The sequence below is a fragment of the Centruroides vittatus genome, unplaced genomic scaffold, assembly GCF_030686945.1.
Source record: "Centruroides vittatus isolate TY-2023 unplaced genomic scaffold, ASM3068694v2 contig_371, whole genome shotgun sequence".
Taxonomy (NCBI): Eukaryota; Metazoa; Arthropoda; class Arachnida; order Scorpiones; family Buthidae; genus Centruroides; species Centruroides vittatus.
Genome location: NW_027122194.1, coordinates 2,823,203 through 2,841,654, shown reverse-complemented (window position 1 = coordinate 2,841,654; position 18,452 = coordinate 2,823,203). Strand labels below are relative to the sequence as shown.

The 18,452-nt window shown below is 31.0% G+C and overlaps 1 protein-coding gene across 1 annotated transcript in view; it reads right to left on the bottom strand.

The window, feature by feature from the left end:
• Positions 1 to 18,452, bottom strand: part of LOC136975431 (max dimerization protein 1-like) — a 61,890-nt gene that overhangs the window by 31,698 nt on the left and 11,740 nt on the right. The gene's annotated exons all lie outside the window — the stretch shown is intronic.

Sequence of the window (18,452 nt, the reverse complement as noted above, 5' to 3'; positions counted from 1 at the left end):
CAAGTTAGAAAGGGTGAAAAAAAACTTATAAAAACATTCGTAAAAATTTTTGGATTTAATAATTAATCAATTAACGATTTAAATCCGTTCGACAATTATGTACACTTTTCAAGTGCTTATCGCCTGCATATCTTGTCACATCATCTGATAAAAATATTCTGGAACAATCAGAATTGTTACAATCGGCATATCCCTTCGACATTCGCCTAATTTTGGATCTCAACTACTTCAATTTAAAATGTGTTTTTATAGTCAGGTAAAAGAAATTACTTCTATAAGCAAAATTGCTGAACTACTTTTATTTCACACCGCAGCCTCAAATAGGTTCTCCGACATTATTGCAGCATGCCTCATTTTTTTTAACTTTATGGGCGACCACAACAACAGCAGAACGAAGTTTTTCAAAACTAAAATTAATCAAAACTTATTTAAGAAGAATGTCACAACACCATCTTAACTCTGGTTACTATATCCAGGGACGAATCTACATAGGGACTAATAGGGCTTAAGCCCTGGGTCCCCAAGCATCAAGAGCGCACAAAAATTGAATTATCATCATAAATTTTTAATACTTTTTCATTAACAATGAACATTTATTGTGTAGTACAAAATAGTTAATATTAATAACAATATAATAATGATAATTTATAGTATTATTTGTATTAACAAAAAATGGGTTCCCATTGGAATTCAATAAGCCCTGGGCCCCAAAAAATCTAGATCCATCCTGACTATATCAACTGAAAAAACAATAGCTTGTCAACTTGATCTGAAAAAAGTGATTGACCAATTTGCAAACGAAAAAGTGAGAAAACAATTTTGAAGTTTTCTTATGTTAGTATGTTTTTAAATTAAATGTTCAAAATAAATTTTGCGAGCCTCTGAGGAACAAGGGACGCACCGATTCTACTTGCTCCAGGGCGCTGATTATGTAGCTATGCCACTGTCTCCCACTGATTTTGATGAATTTTGGCACAAAGATAGTGTATGATATGATGATGCAGTCATGCAAATAGTTTCATTTCATGAACCATAATGAGAAAGTTATGACTAATTAAATATGGAACTACTCACGGCAGATGAGTAATACAGATCAGGCAGATCAACACCCGTCTTGTGCGGGTGTTGATCTGCCTGAGATGAGAAGAGCAACAAGAAAGGTTGATGGTGTGTTCATTATTCATGCTCTGATATTATATCCCTCATTAAAATATTCACATAATTATTATCAAAGAAATAATTTCATGTAGTGGGCTTATTTTATTTATTATCCCAATTGAGACAGTAGCATCTAGTAGATTCTCTATAGTAATTACTTTTGATGATTACATTAATATCGATATCCTTTATACAGGGAGAAGTGGTGTAGAAATAATAATTGCTTTCAATCTATAAATGGTGCACACAAATGCATTTGCAACAGTGGGTGCATTTTACAAATCTATTTTGATCACAGTCTATGGAATCACAGACAAGACTGTCATTCTCTGTAAATATGAAGCACACTTCCTTGATGCTGAGGAATTTTTCTCTACCAATCAGAAGTGCAGAAGAATACTAAGAGTAATGAATCATAGGTTTGAAAATGTCAGCAGATAATTGACAGTGCAAGAGAGATTGAAACTTGATGATACCTTTTGTGCGTGTTCGAATTGTCATTGTTGTGTACCCTTTGGCATTAAGGAATACCTCCAATCCTGTAGGAATTTCTCTGGCAAAGTATTTTAACTCCTGATGAAAAGTGGTGTCAAGAGGCTGCACTTGAAAAGTACAGTTTTCTGGCATGATTTTTAAAATAATTTCTGGTGTACTGGCAGCCTGACTGAAGGATTTTGAATATCAATCCATACTTGAAAAACTTTTTACATTTGAGATTATTTGATTATTCAAAAAGAATTCATTTAGAGACTTGCTCATTTTTCCTGATATGCTACAAATGAAAGTGACATTAGAAGACATGAAATTATCAGTCTCTGCACTTTTTGCCTGAAGATCCTCCCATGTTCTTGTAAGTATAAGAAAATGTTGCCAACAATATCACCAGTCCTATTAATAACATATTGTACAGTGTAGCTTGTTGCCAGATATTTTGATGATTGAGCCTACCCAAAAATTGATTTTTTACCTTTGAAGATGTAAGTCCTTGTAGACAGTATTTTGTATTGGAAACCAAATTTGGTGAGTATTGAATATATGGTCATCATCAAAGTTCTTTGATGTGGATTTTATGTCATCCTGAAGGATCTTTAATGTCTACATAACATTTCTGCTGATTGCATGCTGATTTGCTAACTAGGTTTTTCTGTACTATTTTTTTGTCTACAAACATTACAGAAACTCTTAAAACAATTCTTATGCCATTAATATTTAATACTTGTAAAGTTTACTCATGTTCTATATCAGGCTGCCAAGTAGTTTTCTCTGAGAACTGTTGGTGTCTATAGGATAGAATAATGATGTTTATTAACAACTTTATTTTGAACAACATTCTATACATAACAGAACATCTTTTAACTTCAACAAGGTCAGACACCACTCTTTCATGCTCAAATTTTGATAAGAGCAACTTACATCATCCTTTTCAAAAGTGCTCCCTCACAGATCAATTATTAATAATAAAAAAAAGTAAAAAAGTTTATCTTTGGTTTCTAAGATCCTCCCCACCTTGAGTACATGGAAACTGTACTGAACTATAGGTATCAGATCTCTCTGGTCTTTGTATTGTATATCCACTCCTAGTAGTAACTTACAGCAAGGTAATCAGTGTATTTTCTGGAATGGATTCCTCCGTCTCCCTTACTGATACTGATGCCATCTTTCCTCATTTGCATAACTATTATGAACTTCCAAAGAATAGATACGTTACATTGGTCTCAATATTTCTCCTCTACTGGTTTTCACTTAGGCAATTCAAACATGGCTGTCTCTTCCAAGACAAAGTTTTTTTTATTCTCTCTAACTGCCAATAAATTCATTTGCTAATAGCAAGGTTGCAGCTGAAGTTTTCAATGTGTAAACATGAATGTTGGACATTCAGTGCTGCCTTCCTGTAAGCCTAGAAGTTTGACAATGGTATTTGGAACCATGTTCGACATTCCAAACATCATTGTCAAACTTCTATGCTTAAAGGAAGGCAGCGCTGAATGTCTGACATTCACATTTTCACGTTGAAAACTTTAGCCGCAACCTTGCTATTATTACTTCCAATCAAAACAACTTGTCCTATTCTTATTGTTTTTTATTCTTACTAGTCTTCTTGGCATGCTTAAGTTGGCCCAAATATTCCAAAATCTCTTTCGTAAATCTTCAAAGAGTCTAAAATGAAGTCATCAACATTTCGTCAGTTCAACATCACACTTAGGTGATCAAAATCAATTGTAGAACCCTCAGTGTTGTCCCTCAAGAACAAGTTGGGATCAGTGGAGATTGTCCATGTCCTCAGGTATATAGGTCAAAGATCTTGAATTAACCACATTTTGCACTTCATACAATGTAGTAAGCAGCTCTTTACAGTTCAAACATGCCCTCCCTAAAATACTCCTCAACATTTCTTTATGATTCTAATCAACCTTCCCATCAACCTCTTGACCAGGTAGAAGTAGGAGGGTTGAATTTCCATTTAATTTGTTAAAGTATTGCTCTCTTCTCTACCTCTTTCCAATCAATTTTCCTAAGATTTTTTGTTCCTATAAAGTTGGTGCCATTGTCTGAGTATATGACACTTGTGGTCTTCCTCTTCTGGTTATAAATTTTCTCAGGCTTTGCATAAATGCTTCTGTGGAGAGTGAACTAACCATTTCCAAATGTAAATGGTGCATGTCCCATGTTGGACCTGGAGTGCCTTTACCCAAGAACAGTCAACGAGAAGCATGGTTATAACTGGCCTATACAAGACCTCAACTGTTTTCTTCGGCACAGAGACACCTATAGTGCCCTAATACACCTAATCACTATGTATTTTAAACGGACTGACGTACCAGCCTTCACTTAGTGACAATTCACCTCTTCTTGTTTTGCTCAATTATGTAAATATGTGCGCTTGGCATAAATGCAGCTCTCTGCATCTTTACATTTGTACATGCACGTGATTTTACTTTCTCGCTTTACTATGTATTTTCTTTGCATTTTGTTTCTGTATATCTTTTTGTTTTCAAATTATACCATGTAACTACCATTGTAATCTATATTGTTCTGTATTTTATTCCTCTGTCTGTGTAACAACCTGGTTATGTTTTCCAGCACCAGCTATGTACTTCTAGTATGTTACAAATAAAATAACTGAACTGAACTGAACTGGTGCATGTATGAAGTACAATCCAGGCATTTTTCTGTCCTTGAACAAACAAAGATCCCATCAAATCAACACCAGTAATTTGGAAAACTGGACAATCATTTATTCTGTCTTTCAGTAATGGTATCAGATTTGCATCAAAACTCTTGACCATAAATTGTCAAAACTGCCCTCAGTCCTTTATACCACACTGGACTGCACACTGACACTTAATAATCCAAAATTTTTCTCTTAGTATTGCCAGCAATGTTTGACTTCCTGCATGTGAATTTTTGTTATGAATATCTTCGATTAATTAATAACTTTGTAACAATGTGATCATGAGAAAAAATTACTGGAAATCTGAATCTTTAAAAAGGGGACAGCCCCTTTTTAAGATAACTTTGTTTTAGTTCTTATTAATCCCATGTCATCGACAAAGGGTTGCAATGAAACAATTGCCTTCAGTGACAGAATTGAAGCATTCCTCTTGAGCTAGTATCCAAAGAGATTTTTCTGCTTCCTCATATTCCTCAAAAGTAATGTCTTCCTGTGTCCAGCACTCTGATCCAATTCTGACATTCTTGCAGAATCATTTCAAGCAGGTGGCCACTCTTATCACCCTTTTGTATGAAGAAAAATGGTTATAGAATGGGTTCTTTTAATTTGCAACATTGAAAGCATTCATAACCCAATTCCTTCTTTTTGAATTTGTTATGACTTTATTGACTAGTACACTGCCCCACTCACTGTTGAGGTTCAAAGTTTTGGTTAACCATGTCAATTTGGGGCTATTCCACCACTGAGCTGCTGTCAACTGTTATAGCGTCCAGAGGCTACATGGCACATCCACTGGGTTTTAATAACCTTGAACATGGTACCAATTGTTTGGGTCACTCAATTTCCTAATTCTCTATTGGTTACAAATGTAGACCAAACATCTTGCTTTATCCAACAAAGTGCATTGATGGAGTTTGCCCAATAAAAACAATGTTAACTAGATGCAGGTCTTGTTTTATTGTTATTGCAAATCTGGCACTGATGAGATAGGTCAATATCAGTAATCAAGGTATCATTATTCCTTTTAGAGGGGTTACTCTGGACCTTGCTTGCACTAGTTGACAAACTGCACCTATTTCATTCTCCAATCTGAGAAATATGCATGAGGCATAAGCTACCTTACTAGTATCACAAAAAAATATGCAGACTCCAAAATTCTGCATTGGTTAGCAAATGGCTATAAAAATCAAGAATGTGATAAATGGAGTCTTTTAATTCTAAGATTTGATTTTGCCATCATCAGAACCCTTTTGAAATTTTATAGGGCACCTCTTGATCCCTCATTAGTTTCAACTTACAATATTCTTGTAGGAGGAATTTTGGTTTCAGTGTTAATGGACATAAAAACCCAATAGAGTAGAGTATCACCTGGGTCATGACCAAAATTTCTGTTTACAAGCTATACGATAAAATAGAAACACAATTACAAGTGTTAGAAAGTCTGATGGTGACAACAGAGAAGTATGTAGCAATGTTATATCACTTAGTAGAGGCTTATTTGCCAGAATACATGTTAAGAATTTGAGAATAAAATCTGGCTTTGAATGATGAAGGTATTACAGCAAATAGCTTAGAATCACTAATGAATTTTTTGAAAAGGAAGTGGAAGGTGAAGAACAAGTATCAATGATTAAACAAGAATTTAATTTGGGGAATCTATGCCAAACAAAATTCATTTCAAAACAGAAACCAGACATAAAGAAGATACCGACAACCACAGGACTTTTGAACAATGAATTATTGAAGAATAAAGATAGTAAAAGAGGTTTGTACATTTTATGAAGAGAAGCACAAAAGCATGACTCAACAGAATGTAAATGGCTAGAGATATGTCAATGAAGCAAAAAAGGTAGACATTAATGAAGAAGAGTGCTAGATGACCGGAAACTAAACATGTAAAACACACAAAGATTTGCAAGAAGCTTGTGAAATGCTCAAAGTGCTTTAAGAAACATTATTTACTTATGTGTCCCTATAATAGTGTCATACATCAAGAAGGGAAAGAATCAAGTAATACCGATGTTGGAAGCAATGATCATATGTTAACGACAGGGCCGGATTTACCAATCCAGGGGCCCTGGGCACAAATTCGATGGGGGTCCCCCCTTTAAGAGTAGGCAAATTTGATGATTTAGAAAATTTACACAAAATACTGTACTTTCAATTAGATTTGAACTAGGAAGTTGTAAATTTCATTTAAAAATAAGGTTATTGTAAACATACATATATTTTATTGTGTAAGACTAATTATTTTAATTTAACTGAAAAATACCAATGTGAAAGTTTTTCCCGAAATTTTCCGACGTTTCATAGGTTTTTTCCCAGGTTTGGTTTTCTCTGCCTGTTGCCCTCAAGATTAGGCCACACTAGGCTGTCGCGGTAATAGAAAAAAAATTATGTTTAAACATAATTTTTTTTTAGTTTTGTGGGGGCCCTGGGCACAGGCCCCAAATGCCCTTATGTAAATCCGGCTCTGGTTAACGAATCACATAAGCACTCCAGAAATACTGATGCAAACTTTAACTGTTTGAGTACATGGAAAAAGCAGAATTCACTGATAATGGGTCGGAAAGGTCATACGTTACAGAAGAACTAGCAACAAGTATGGAATATGAACCAGAGAGCATAGAAAGAATGAAACATACACTGTTGCCATTAGCAGTAGACTATACAGGTGAAAACCTTAATTTTTGAACCTTGATAACTCCCTCATTATGGCCATAAAATGAAATGGTTTGGATGATTGCATTATTATATCAAACACTACCTTTGTGCCAAAATTCATTAAAATCGATGAGGGACGTAAGTATAGTACTCCCAGGACTGGTGCTACCATTTAGGCAAACTAGGTGACTGCCTAGATGCAAGCCATCAAGGGGTGCAAAATTTCACACTATGCTTTATTCATACTTTTCTAAAATATCAAAATTGAATGGTTATATATGATTTAGGTATCAATTCTTTTTCCTTATCTCTCACACATCACACTTTTTTCTATTTAACTCTTGGTTCTTTTTTGTTCCTTACCTGAATGATTTGAACTTATTGATATTTAAAATTCAATTAAGATAAATATTTTAAAATACTAAATTTTGGTATTTTATAACTTTATTTTGTAAATGAATTATAACAGAGAATTTTCAAATTAATTAAAAAAAAATAAAATAAAAAAGGCGCTGTTTTTAGAAGGATTGATAAAAATCTCCCCAACCTTCTTTTTCACCTTGAGACTATACCTGTTAATTTAACCTGAAAGACAATTTTATTTTGTTTAATGTCAATTAGAAACATTTTAGTTTATGTGGGGATTTAGTTGGTATTTTCCAAACAATGTGTGGAAAAAGTGGGAATTTTTGGGGAAGGATGTTGGATAAAGGGGAAGAAGTCAAATAGCATGTGGCAACATGGCCGACCCAAAGTTCGGTTAGTAGGCACCTGAAACAAGAACAAATAATAAATAAAAAATATCTTTGAAAAATAATCTGTTCAGAATATTTGTAAAAGATAAACGTGTTTCAATATCTCCATAAGTTGTTCCAAGTGTTGAGCAATTGAATCAGGTGAGTTCATTTTATTTTCAATAATCAATTATTAAAAATAATTTTAAAAGGATTTATTAATTTTTCAAGTTAATTTTAGTGTCCAAAATGAATTAATGATATTATTAATTAATTTAACATGTGAGCAAAACTTGTTAAAACATACTTGTGTTCAACAATGTCCCAAAACAGGTTAATAGATTTGGCAACAATTTCAATAGAACACCAGCAAGCTTCTACACTAGATTTAAAGGAATTAGTAGAAAATTTTGCAAAATTGAAGAAAAGAAAAATTAAAATTTAATTTTTATATATTATACATATTATATATTATTTTGTATATTATTAATAAAGCATGCCAAAATAATTTTTTTTCATATTTAAAATTTCATTTAAAAAAATATCCAACTTGTAAAATAAGGGGTGCACTTGTAAACTTTGCCTGAGGCACAAAATAACCTGACACTAAGTACTTCTTGTAAGACTAGAGCTGTCAATTTTTTAAAGTAATTTTGTATTTTTTTATGCTTCTGACAATAGACCTGAGGTAAGTAAATGCTGCCCAAGTATGCCCTACTATAATAATTGTAAACAAAGCTACTTTAATATTTTGCAGTATCCATCTACTTTACAGTAAAAATAAAAAATAGTTGGAAAGCAAAAACTTTGCAAGCAAGAACTTTGCAAGAAAGCAAGAATTTTGTAAATACATAATGTTATTCAAAGTAGATTTACATTGAAATTTCAATGTAAATCTACTTTGAATAACATTATGTATTTACAAAATTAAACAGAATAATTTACATGGACACAACGAACATTTGAAGCAGTTCAATTGCCATGTACTAAAAAATTTTTTTTTTTTAATTTTAAATAAAGCTTCAGTTTGTATATGTTGGTAACACAAAAATGGTAAACAAACAGCAGTATACTTTTGGTAAAAGGTTTAAAATTGACTTCTGAAAACTACCTTTATTTGGAAGGCCATATCTTGAAATCAAAACAGAATTTTAAAAATGTTTATAGAGAATTTTAAACTTATTTTTTGACAATAGAATATATTCCTAAAGTATATTGGCACAGTGTTTCATAATATTCTGTATAGCAACTGATCATATCAGATATATAGTATGCAATGATGGAATTTCTAATATTATAATTCTAATTTCTAATATTATGTATTCTTACATTTTACATGCTCTTTTTATACTATAATATTAGTTTTAAAATTTATCCTTTTTAGCTTAACATTTATAATAGAAAACGGATGAAAAAATAAAAAATTTGATTTTGATATTGATATTAGATTTGCAGCTTGTAGATATATGTAAAAATACTCATATACTTATTTTCATCAAAGATGCTCTAGTACATTTTTTCATTTTTTATACTAAACTTGGTTGATTTGTTTTGATAAAGGACTTATTTATTCTCAAATAATTTGTTTTATTGCAATAAAAAATTATTTTATTTATTTATTCTTTAATGTTTTTCAATTTAGCTTTTAAAATATGCACAAATAGAATATTTAAAAAGTTTAAAATGTATGATAAAAATGGTAAGAATGTCTTCAAGATACAGTAGACCCCCATAACACAGTAGATACGTTCCGTGTTATATGAATCCGTGTTGTACAAGTCACTTAAATACATGAGCCAATCACAGCCTGGCACATGTGCAGTTTAGCAACTACAGCTGTTTGGAAGGTTTTCTTCCATAAAATTAATCGATTCTAGACTAATTTGACTCAACATTACTAAATCACGTATAATTTTTTGGGAATAATCCATATAAACTATGCTATAAACAAAAAATTGTAGGATTACTTACCGAGTGTGAACCGTTCGACAACGCCATTGCTTAAGCTTGTTTTCGTCGTGGAGCGGCTCATCGAACGGCAGACGTGTGTTTCCTGATCAGCAAATTTTTCACAGAAAAATAACTTAACTTTGGAGACATCATTAATAAAAATATAATTTTTATGGCTGTTGAATAATAAATGTTTTTTAGTAGGTCCAGTGCTCGTTTAAACTCAACAGTTTGTACAATATCCGCTATTGGTCCAGATTCGACCAATCCTGTCACGACACGAGTCAGCGATGACGTTTTACCATGTTATATGAGTCTCTTTTAGCCTGTTATACGAATACAAGTGCAATTTTTTTGCCTTGTTATACAAATCCGTGTTATACAAACCCATGTTACAGGGGGGTCTACTGTACTTTTACTTGTTTGTCTACTTCAATTCAGCAGATTATTAGAAAACATTATTTATTTTATTTTCTTAATGAAGAAAATATAAAAATTTAATGATATAAAATCAGATGATCTGAAATTTCAGAAAATTATATCTGGAATACTGAATTGGTTCAAAATCTTGTTATATGATTTTATATCATAATATTGTATCAAATATATTTTATAAATAATGTTCAGTTCCAATTTTCCTTTCAAAGCAATAAAACTGGTAAAAGCTAAATCTCATATCTCATTTTTTATTTAGTATCAACAAATGTGATAAAATAACTATCATATTTTCTATTAGTTTGTTGTAAGCTAGTATGTTTTCCTAATATTAGTATATTTCAAAAAATATACTACTAATCATAATGAGAAAAATTATAATACCAATAATTGCAAAAGTTTGCTAAGGCACAGTATGTTCAATATGTTTATCAAAATAAAATTTATATAAAATACATTAAAAATATATATTATCATAATTGTCATTACAGAAGATTATAAACAATATTCGGGCAGTGTTTATGGTTGGCGCTTTTGGGCATATTATAATTAATAATTTAATTTTTTTTCAGGTAAGATTAATGGTATTATTCATTATGTCTAAAAGGAAGACCTATTCACCAGTAAGTCAGACAGATAGGTATAAGATTTTTCATCCTGACCCATTGGAGGAGACAGGGATTTTGGAGTTACTTTAGGGAAAACTTGATATTGAGGATGGGATATCGTTATTAATTCAACTACATTTAAAGCAGAATACTAAATTGGAAGGAATGATTGCTAAAATCAACAGAATTTACAGCTGGGTAGAAAATTTGGACAAAGCTCTTGTTAATTTAGAAACTAGATTTGAGGATTTAGAGAAAAAATTTGCATATGATACCAGCAAGGTTTTATCGGTTGATGGAATAGACCTGGAGAATAATATTGGCTGACTTTACATTAAGTCAGGAGCAATTTGAGTGTTTTTTAAGGTAAAATAATTTAATAATTTCTGGGTTACCTAAGGTCAGAAAATGATAACTTGCAGGTTAGAGATGTAGTATTGAAGTTTTTTCGAAATAATTTAAGTGTTGATCACGTTAGTTTAGAGCGGTGCTATAGATTGGGTCAATAACAAGGATAGAACTAGGTTGATTTATTGTAGTTTTTTGGATTATGGTGATAAATGTAAGATTAGAAGAGTGACATTTAAATTAAAGGGGACTAGGATATTTATAATGGATGACCTTCCTCCTATAACTAGAGATATAAGGAAAATAAATAATAATTTGCTAGAGAAAAAAGGAGGATGGGAACTTCAGTTACTTATTTAAATAATAGAAATGTGGTAAAAGTTGATAACAATATTTATAAATATAATATAGTTTCTAAGAAAATGAAAGAGCAATTTTCAACTTGACTGGGAGTAGTCAAGTTAGGTACATCAGTATTTTCATGGAAATGTGAAGGTATTGTAAATAAACCTAATTCTTTTTGGAATTTTTGCATACTTTTCTTAATGGAAACATGGTGGAATGGTAGGACTGCTATTCCAGATTTTCATAACATGGATAATTTTTCTGTTTTTCTGAAAGCAAGTTATCGAGAGACTGATAGAGGTCATTTTATTGGTGGCTGGATGCTATTGATAGCCAATTCTTTTAAAGTGAATATTTTGGAAAAAGACAGGGGCATTGGATTGTTGTGGAATTAACAATAGGGCATTTAGCAATTTCTTTTTGCTTTATGTATATAAGACCTGCTTTATAGATTATTATTTGAACAGAGGTAGTTAGTTAGGTTGGTTTGCTGTTATAAGATAGATTTTTAATTGGTAATTTTAACACTCGCATTGGGGTGGAGCTACAGGAATGGATTTATGATTGTAATGAGGATCTTGATCAGGATTAGATGTCGAGGCTATCACAAGATATATTGATAAATAATCGTGGAAGAATGGTGTTGGATTTTTGTGAAGATGCAGGATATATAATTTTAAATGGTAGAGGATCATCTGTGTCTAAAGGTTATTACGCTTATGTGGGTGAAATAGGATGTTCTGTAATTGATTTAGCCTTGGTTAAGTTGACTCTGTTATCTATTGTAAAAAGTTTTTCTGTATTAGATAAAGTATATAGTAATCATTTTCCAATTAGTGTAGTTTTAGATTGCAAATTTAAAAAGAAAATACGAGAATTGTTTAAATGGTCCGTGGGTAATAGTGAGAGAATTTTTTGAAGGGAAGAAAGTAGTGAGATGGTAAATCATAAATATAGTGAACTGTTGAGTGTGATTCAGAATCAGTCAGTATTAATGTTTGAGGTTTTGGATTATTTAATATCCTCATTTTCAGATTGGTGCCAAAGGCTGGCTGGAACTTCCAATTTTTCATGGTTTGATACAGATTGTAGGTTGAGTATTGCAAGAAGAAATCAGGCATTGAACAGGGTGAGATGAGCAAAGATTGGAAATAGTGTTGCTATGAGTAATTCGAAACTCGTTTCTTTCAAAAAGGAATATATTCGAATTTATTACTACTAAGCCTGAAGAAGAGCCTAGAAGAGGCTACGAAAACGTTTGCGACCCGAATACTAATCACTCCGGTTATCTGGTTTTACGTAAGTGTATTTTTTGCTATGAGTAATTTTGTTAAAGAATGTAATGTGACCCACAATTTATGTAAAGCTCCCAATATTGTTTAATTTATATCTAAATCTACTTGTAAGAAAATTTAGTGACTCTGAATTAGTGGGCATTGATCTTCTGGGAATGGAGGTGAAAATCTTAGCATATGCAGATGATTTGGTTGTTATGGCAGACTTACCTATAGGTCTGCAGAAAATGATTGACTTTTTGGGATATACACTACAGGAGTTAAAACTTTCTGTTAATAATGATAAATCAAAAATAATGGTATTCCGAAATGGAGAGAAACATTCTAAAAATGCAAATTAATTTATACAAAATTTTAAAATAGAAATAGTTGATGAGTATAAGTATTTGGGTGTAATTTTTCAGTCTAATGGGCAATTTTTAAAGCATTTAAAGTATATTCATAGTAAAATGAATATTGGAACTGAAAAGAGAAAGATAAATTAAAATTATTCAAGTCATTTATTCAGTCAGTAGTGTTATATGGGTTCAAGATTTGGGATTTCAATTGGAGAGAAAATGATGATAATTTACAAATTAATTTTATTAAACATTTATACTCCTTAAAAAGATGGATTCAATCATATATTATATATTTGGAGTTCCAAAGGGTCCCTCTTTATTTTAATATAATAAAAAATAATTTAAGATGGTTACTCAAACAGTCAGTAAACTTACTGAGTCTGCTAAATTGTTGTTAATCTCTCAAAGAGTAGCATGGGGAGATCAAATTGTCTCCTTGTTGCAAAATTTTGGCTATCGAAATGATCCTATAATGTTTCAATATTCGATTTTTAGTGAATAGCTAATGTGTGGATGCGCCCTTAAACATAAATATTTGTTTCTCCTGGAAAGTTACGCAACTCGTGGCTGGATTTGTATTTTACTGTCATATATTGTGTTCTTGTTTCAAATGAAACTGATGTTTCTGATATTTTAATGAGATTGGCAAATACTTATATAAATGAGTTTAAAAATAGAGCTGCTAACTATAAATATAATAAGTGGTTTTTGGATATTTTTAATGAATGAGACTTGGTAACCTATTTGAATATAGAAAGACCATTTTGCATTATACAATCAGTGTTATATGTGTGATGTAATATATTTAGAAGAATGATTGCTCCGTGTTTGGATTATTGAGAATTCTGTTGCTCTCATGTTAATTTTAATGCTTTTCATGTAGTAACTGAATGTAAGGCTCTGACGTCAGTCAGACAAAAGTGTTTTGGTGAAGATTATTTATCGGTTCAATCATATAAGCAATTGTTATAATAAGATTATAACAAATGTCATTGTATTTATAGTTTCCTTATTAAGATAAATGGCTAAAGGAATCTAATTTGTTTAGTCTAAGAAGAAGATTTTTTTTTCAGAAGTTTAACCACCAGGAGGTGTGAATATAGAATATTAGTGGATGATTTAGTGCTTGACAGTTGGCAGCATTTATCATCAGTGCTTTTGGGCATATTATAATTAATAATTTAATTTTTTTTCAGGTAATTGTTTAATTTTTTTTTCTATATTATTTTATAGAATTTTTTTTGTTTGTGTCAACTATTCACTGCCAATTTTGTGTGTATTTTTATTTCTTTTGTGGACATAATTATTATTGTTGTCGGTTTTGTTTGTTATTGGTATTAATATTGTATTACTCCTTTTTTCTTTTGACAGGCTAATTATTACATGCTGTACTGTTAAAAATAATGTATTTTGTACTGGAATTAATACTGATGAATGTAATTTTTTTTTTCTGTTGTAATATGCCCATACATACAGGTGTAGCGCTTCGCCGCTATTAACTATATGTATATATTTATGTATTTTTTTTTTGTTCGATTGTTCTATTTATATGTTTGTTTTTTCGTTTATGTTGCGTCGCGTATATGTTGTTGTATCGGGTTTTAGATGTGACGCACAGCCATTTTGTTGTGTACCGTACCGTCTGTTGTCGTCATTGCTGTGCCGTGATTTTTGATTGGCTATTTGGAGGATCACGTGGGAGGAAAAGAAAAAGCTCCCGGATGGTGGGAGATATAAACGGGTGACTTCCACATGTCGAGGCATTTTTCATTTTTCTCTTTCGTGGATCGGGGATCTGGAGCGGTGAAGAGACGAGAGAAAGGATTCGAAGCAGAGCAGCCGATCAGGAAGAAAAAAAAAAAAACAAGAACCAGCGAGAAGAATCTCATTTCGTAACAACGTGTCCCACGAAATACGGCGACGGTATCTACCATCTTGTAAATGTTTGTATAGTTTTTTAAGGTTTAATCGCGTATTAGTTTTAGTCTCGCGATTAATTACTGTTGTAATCATAGTGTTATTGTCATCCTTAATTTTGTTAAGAATGCTGTTTGCCTGTTTAAATCAGGCGATCAATCCCCCTTTTTTTGTGTGTGTAATTAATAAACCTTTGTTTGTTTATCTATACGCTTCTACCGACTATTCATTTCCACTTCCTTTCATGCCCGCAAACCACGTGCTTGCGGAGTCCACACAGGGTTTCCCTTGTACTATTAAATAAATAAATAAACAATATTCAAGTAAGTACACTTCTTGTATATGTATTTCTTGTTATATATGACAGTAGTCTCTAAAGTGAGGTACACCCATTCCTAGAGTATGCAAGAAAATTATTGAGGATATACAGAGTGTCCAGTGTGACTATAACTGGAAACAGATCTGGAAATTGTCATTACCCAAAACATTAAACCAAAACATCCACAAATAATGAGAAACATTCAATTACAATTAAATCTGTCTACTTTGAATCTCATGGGAATGAGACAAAAATTTGAGATATAGAGGTTCTTACACAGTAAACAATGATAGGTTTGATCAGAGTACAGTATTTTATTAATACAATAGCAAGTACAGTACATACCTGTATTAGGTATAAATAAAACATTTTTGACATACCTTAATAGAAATAGTTTGTCAATAGTTTCTGATGCTTTACTTTCTTCAACCAATAAGATGCAAGCCAAACTCAAAGCCCCAGCCCACCAGTGGCCAAATGGATAAAACAATTGAACAATGGTAGTTGGTCATGGGTTTGCACTTTGTCAATGGGCTAGCCACATAGTTTTTTCACATTTTTCTTCATGTTTGTAACACCTAAATAGGAGCCAGTTTCCCAAAGAAAGTCTTCCCAGGTGGCATCTCTTGACAGATTGCCCATATACCATGTTGCCATAAACAAATAAACCAAACCAAACTTATTGCCAATCAGAGTAAAGCAGCATTACTTTCAACTATGTACTGTATTACAAGAAATGTTTCTCAATTACCATTTATGCTATCAAAATGTAGTCACTGGGCTTTGAAATTGTAATTGACACTTCTGTCCATAATTTGAGATATAGAGGTTTTGGGAGAAAAGTAATTGAGATAAACATGGAAAATATATTGAATTTATGCTGAAAATGCAAAGAGAAAAATAAATTTTGAGATAAAGAGGTTTTTGAGATAAGTATTTTTGAGATAGACAGATTCAATTATATATTGCATTACTTTTTAAATAAAAATGGCTAAAATATGGATGTATTTTATTTGGTGAAAAATGTAATAAATTAATTTACAAAAAACTGTATAAATTTAAATTAAAATGTTTTTCTACTTGTGCTGTTTCTCAGTATCCATTCTTTATTAAAAAAAAAAAAAAACATTCAAGAAATAGATCAGAAAGATGATAATTTTTAGACTTTTAGAAAAACCTCTTTTTATATTTATCATATTATTATTAATTTTTTTATCATTATTTTTCACATAGATTGAATAAACTGATTCAGGTTAAATCAACATATATTTCATGCATTAATATGTTAAAACATCATGCAATAACATTTAGTACAATTTTTAAATAAATTAAATCTGTGATTTATGTTATTTTATATAAATTAAAAAATATATATATACAACTGTCATACAGAACACCAATTTTTACAGATTGAATTAAAAAAATACAGTTTCTTCCAATAAAACTATATACAGTATATATTTTAGCTATTCAATTTCAGTGAATTTTCAATTAAAATAATATTGCCAATGAAAAATGATTTACTCATTAATTTTAAGTATAAACAAAATTTAATGTGAAAGGATAAGCACATGGCCAAAATGTTAACAATGAAGATATCAATACAATAATAACAAGTTCTAAGTCAGAAATGATCAATTAGCTCTGCTCAGTCAGCTCATATTAAATTCTTTACAATTTCATTTATTCTTCAAATTTTGTTTTTTAAGAAACATAAAACTGTAGGTTAAATTTATAGCTTGAGATTCATTAATCATTCAGAATATATAATTTCAAACACAATATATATATGTTTACAGAATTTTCATGAAATATACCATATAATGTTACAACAATTTGTTGAAGCTTTGCTGTAAAGAGGAGTAGTTTTTGGTAGAACAGTTTATATCGTTCTCCACTTTGCTTCAAACATTTCCTCATCTTAAAACCCTCATGTGGTTTAAGAGATAAGCAGTTGTGAGATTTTTCCCTGAGATGTAGTTGATTGTGTAGTCATATCACATGAGCCTGAACTGGAATTGATGTAGCCAGGGAGAGAGGTTGCTAAGTGGTTTGGTAGTAATAATAGGGACTAGAGATAGAGACTTCAGATAAAGAGAGGGACATAGGGACAGATGAACTTTCAGTAGTATACACCTATGTTAATAATGGTAAAAAAAAAAAAGATCCTTACTCAAAAACCCTGTCTCATTCTAGGAGAAAAGATAGAATCCAACCATCCTAAAAGATATCTTTCTCTATGAATCAAACATAATAATCCCTTCAAATATGTGTAAAAAGATGTTAAGGAAAATCCATGAAGGCCACTTAGGCACTACCAAATGTAGTGCCTGAGTGGCCAGTAACTATTCCCTCCAATACTAATGATATTTGAGGGAACAATCCTGCTTGAAGAGGACAATTATATACTGTCAAAAGTACTCACAAAATAAATAATTTTATGTAATGCTGACAGACAGTATCTTTCTCCAAAAGTATAAATTGTTATGTATAGCTTTTTAAGTTTTATTGTAATTATATTTGTTTTTAAACTTAAAGGAGATGAAATATAAAAAATATTAACATCAAAAAGAAATTTTTTGACTCCTATTGAATTATTTTGATGTGTGCTTTAACATGTTGAAATCAAATCCTGATCAAGACTTATCATATATTACTATTCCTCATATTTGCATGATAATTTAATTATGGCACTCATATTAATTTATTTTTTTACTTTCTATGTTATGCTATTTTATATATTTAATAGTTTTTATTGCATTGTTTATTAATTTTTATTAATTTCTAACAAAACTGTAAAGTCATTCAACTAACTGTTTTTCAAAAGTTGTTCTAGTCCTTACACATTATTTTATCCTATCACCTGATGATATCTTGATCTTATCAAAGTTACTTGTTATTAAATTAATTGGACAAACACTGGAAGATAGTCAATTTTTATTGTTTTCTTTTAGATCATGTAGCATTTACCATTTTAAATTGAATTTTTTTTCATTTTCTACCATTAAAAAGTCAATGCTTGTTCAAATCACACTTATGTTTTTTTTTAAATTTATATTTCTTTAAGCTACAGGTTTCTAAACTTTTCTCTCTTTCTTGAAAAAAATATTTTGTATTCCATCTCTTTATAAAATAACTAAATTAATATTTGTTCTAGTGTTTCATT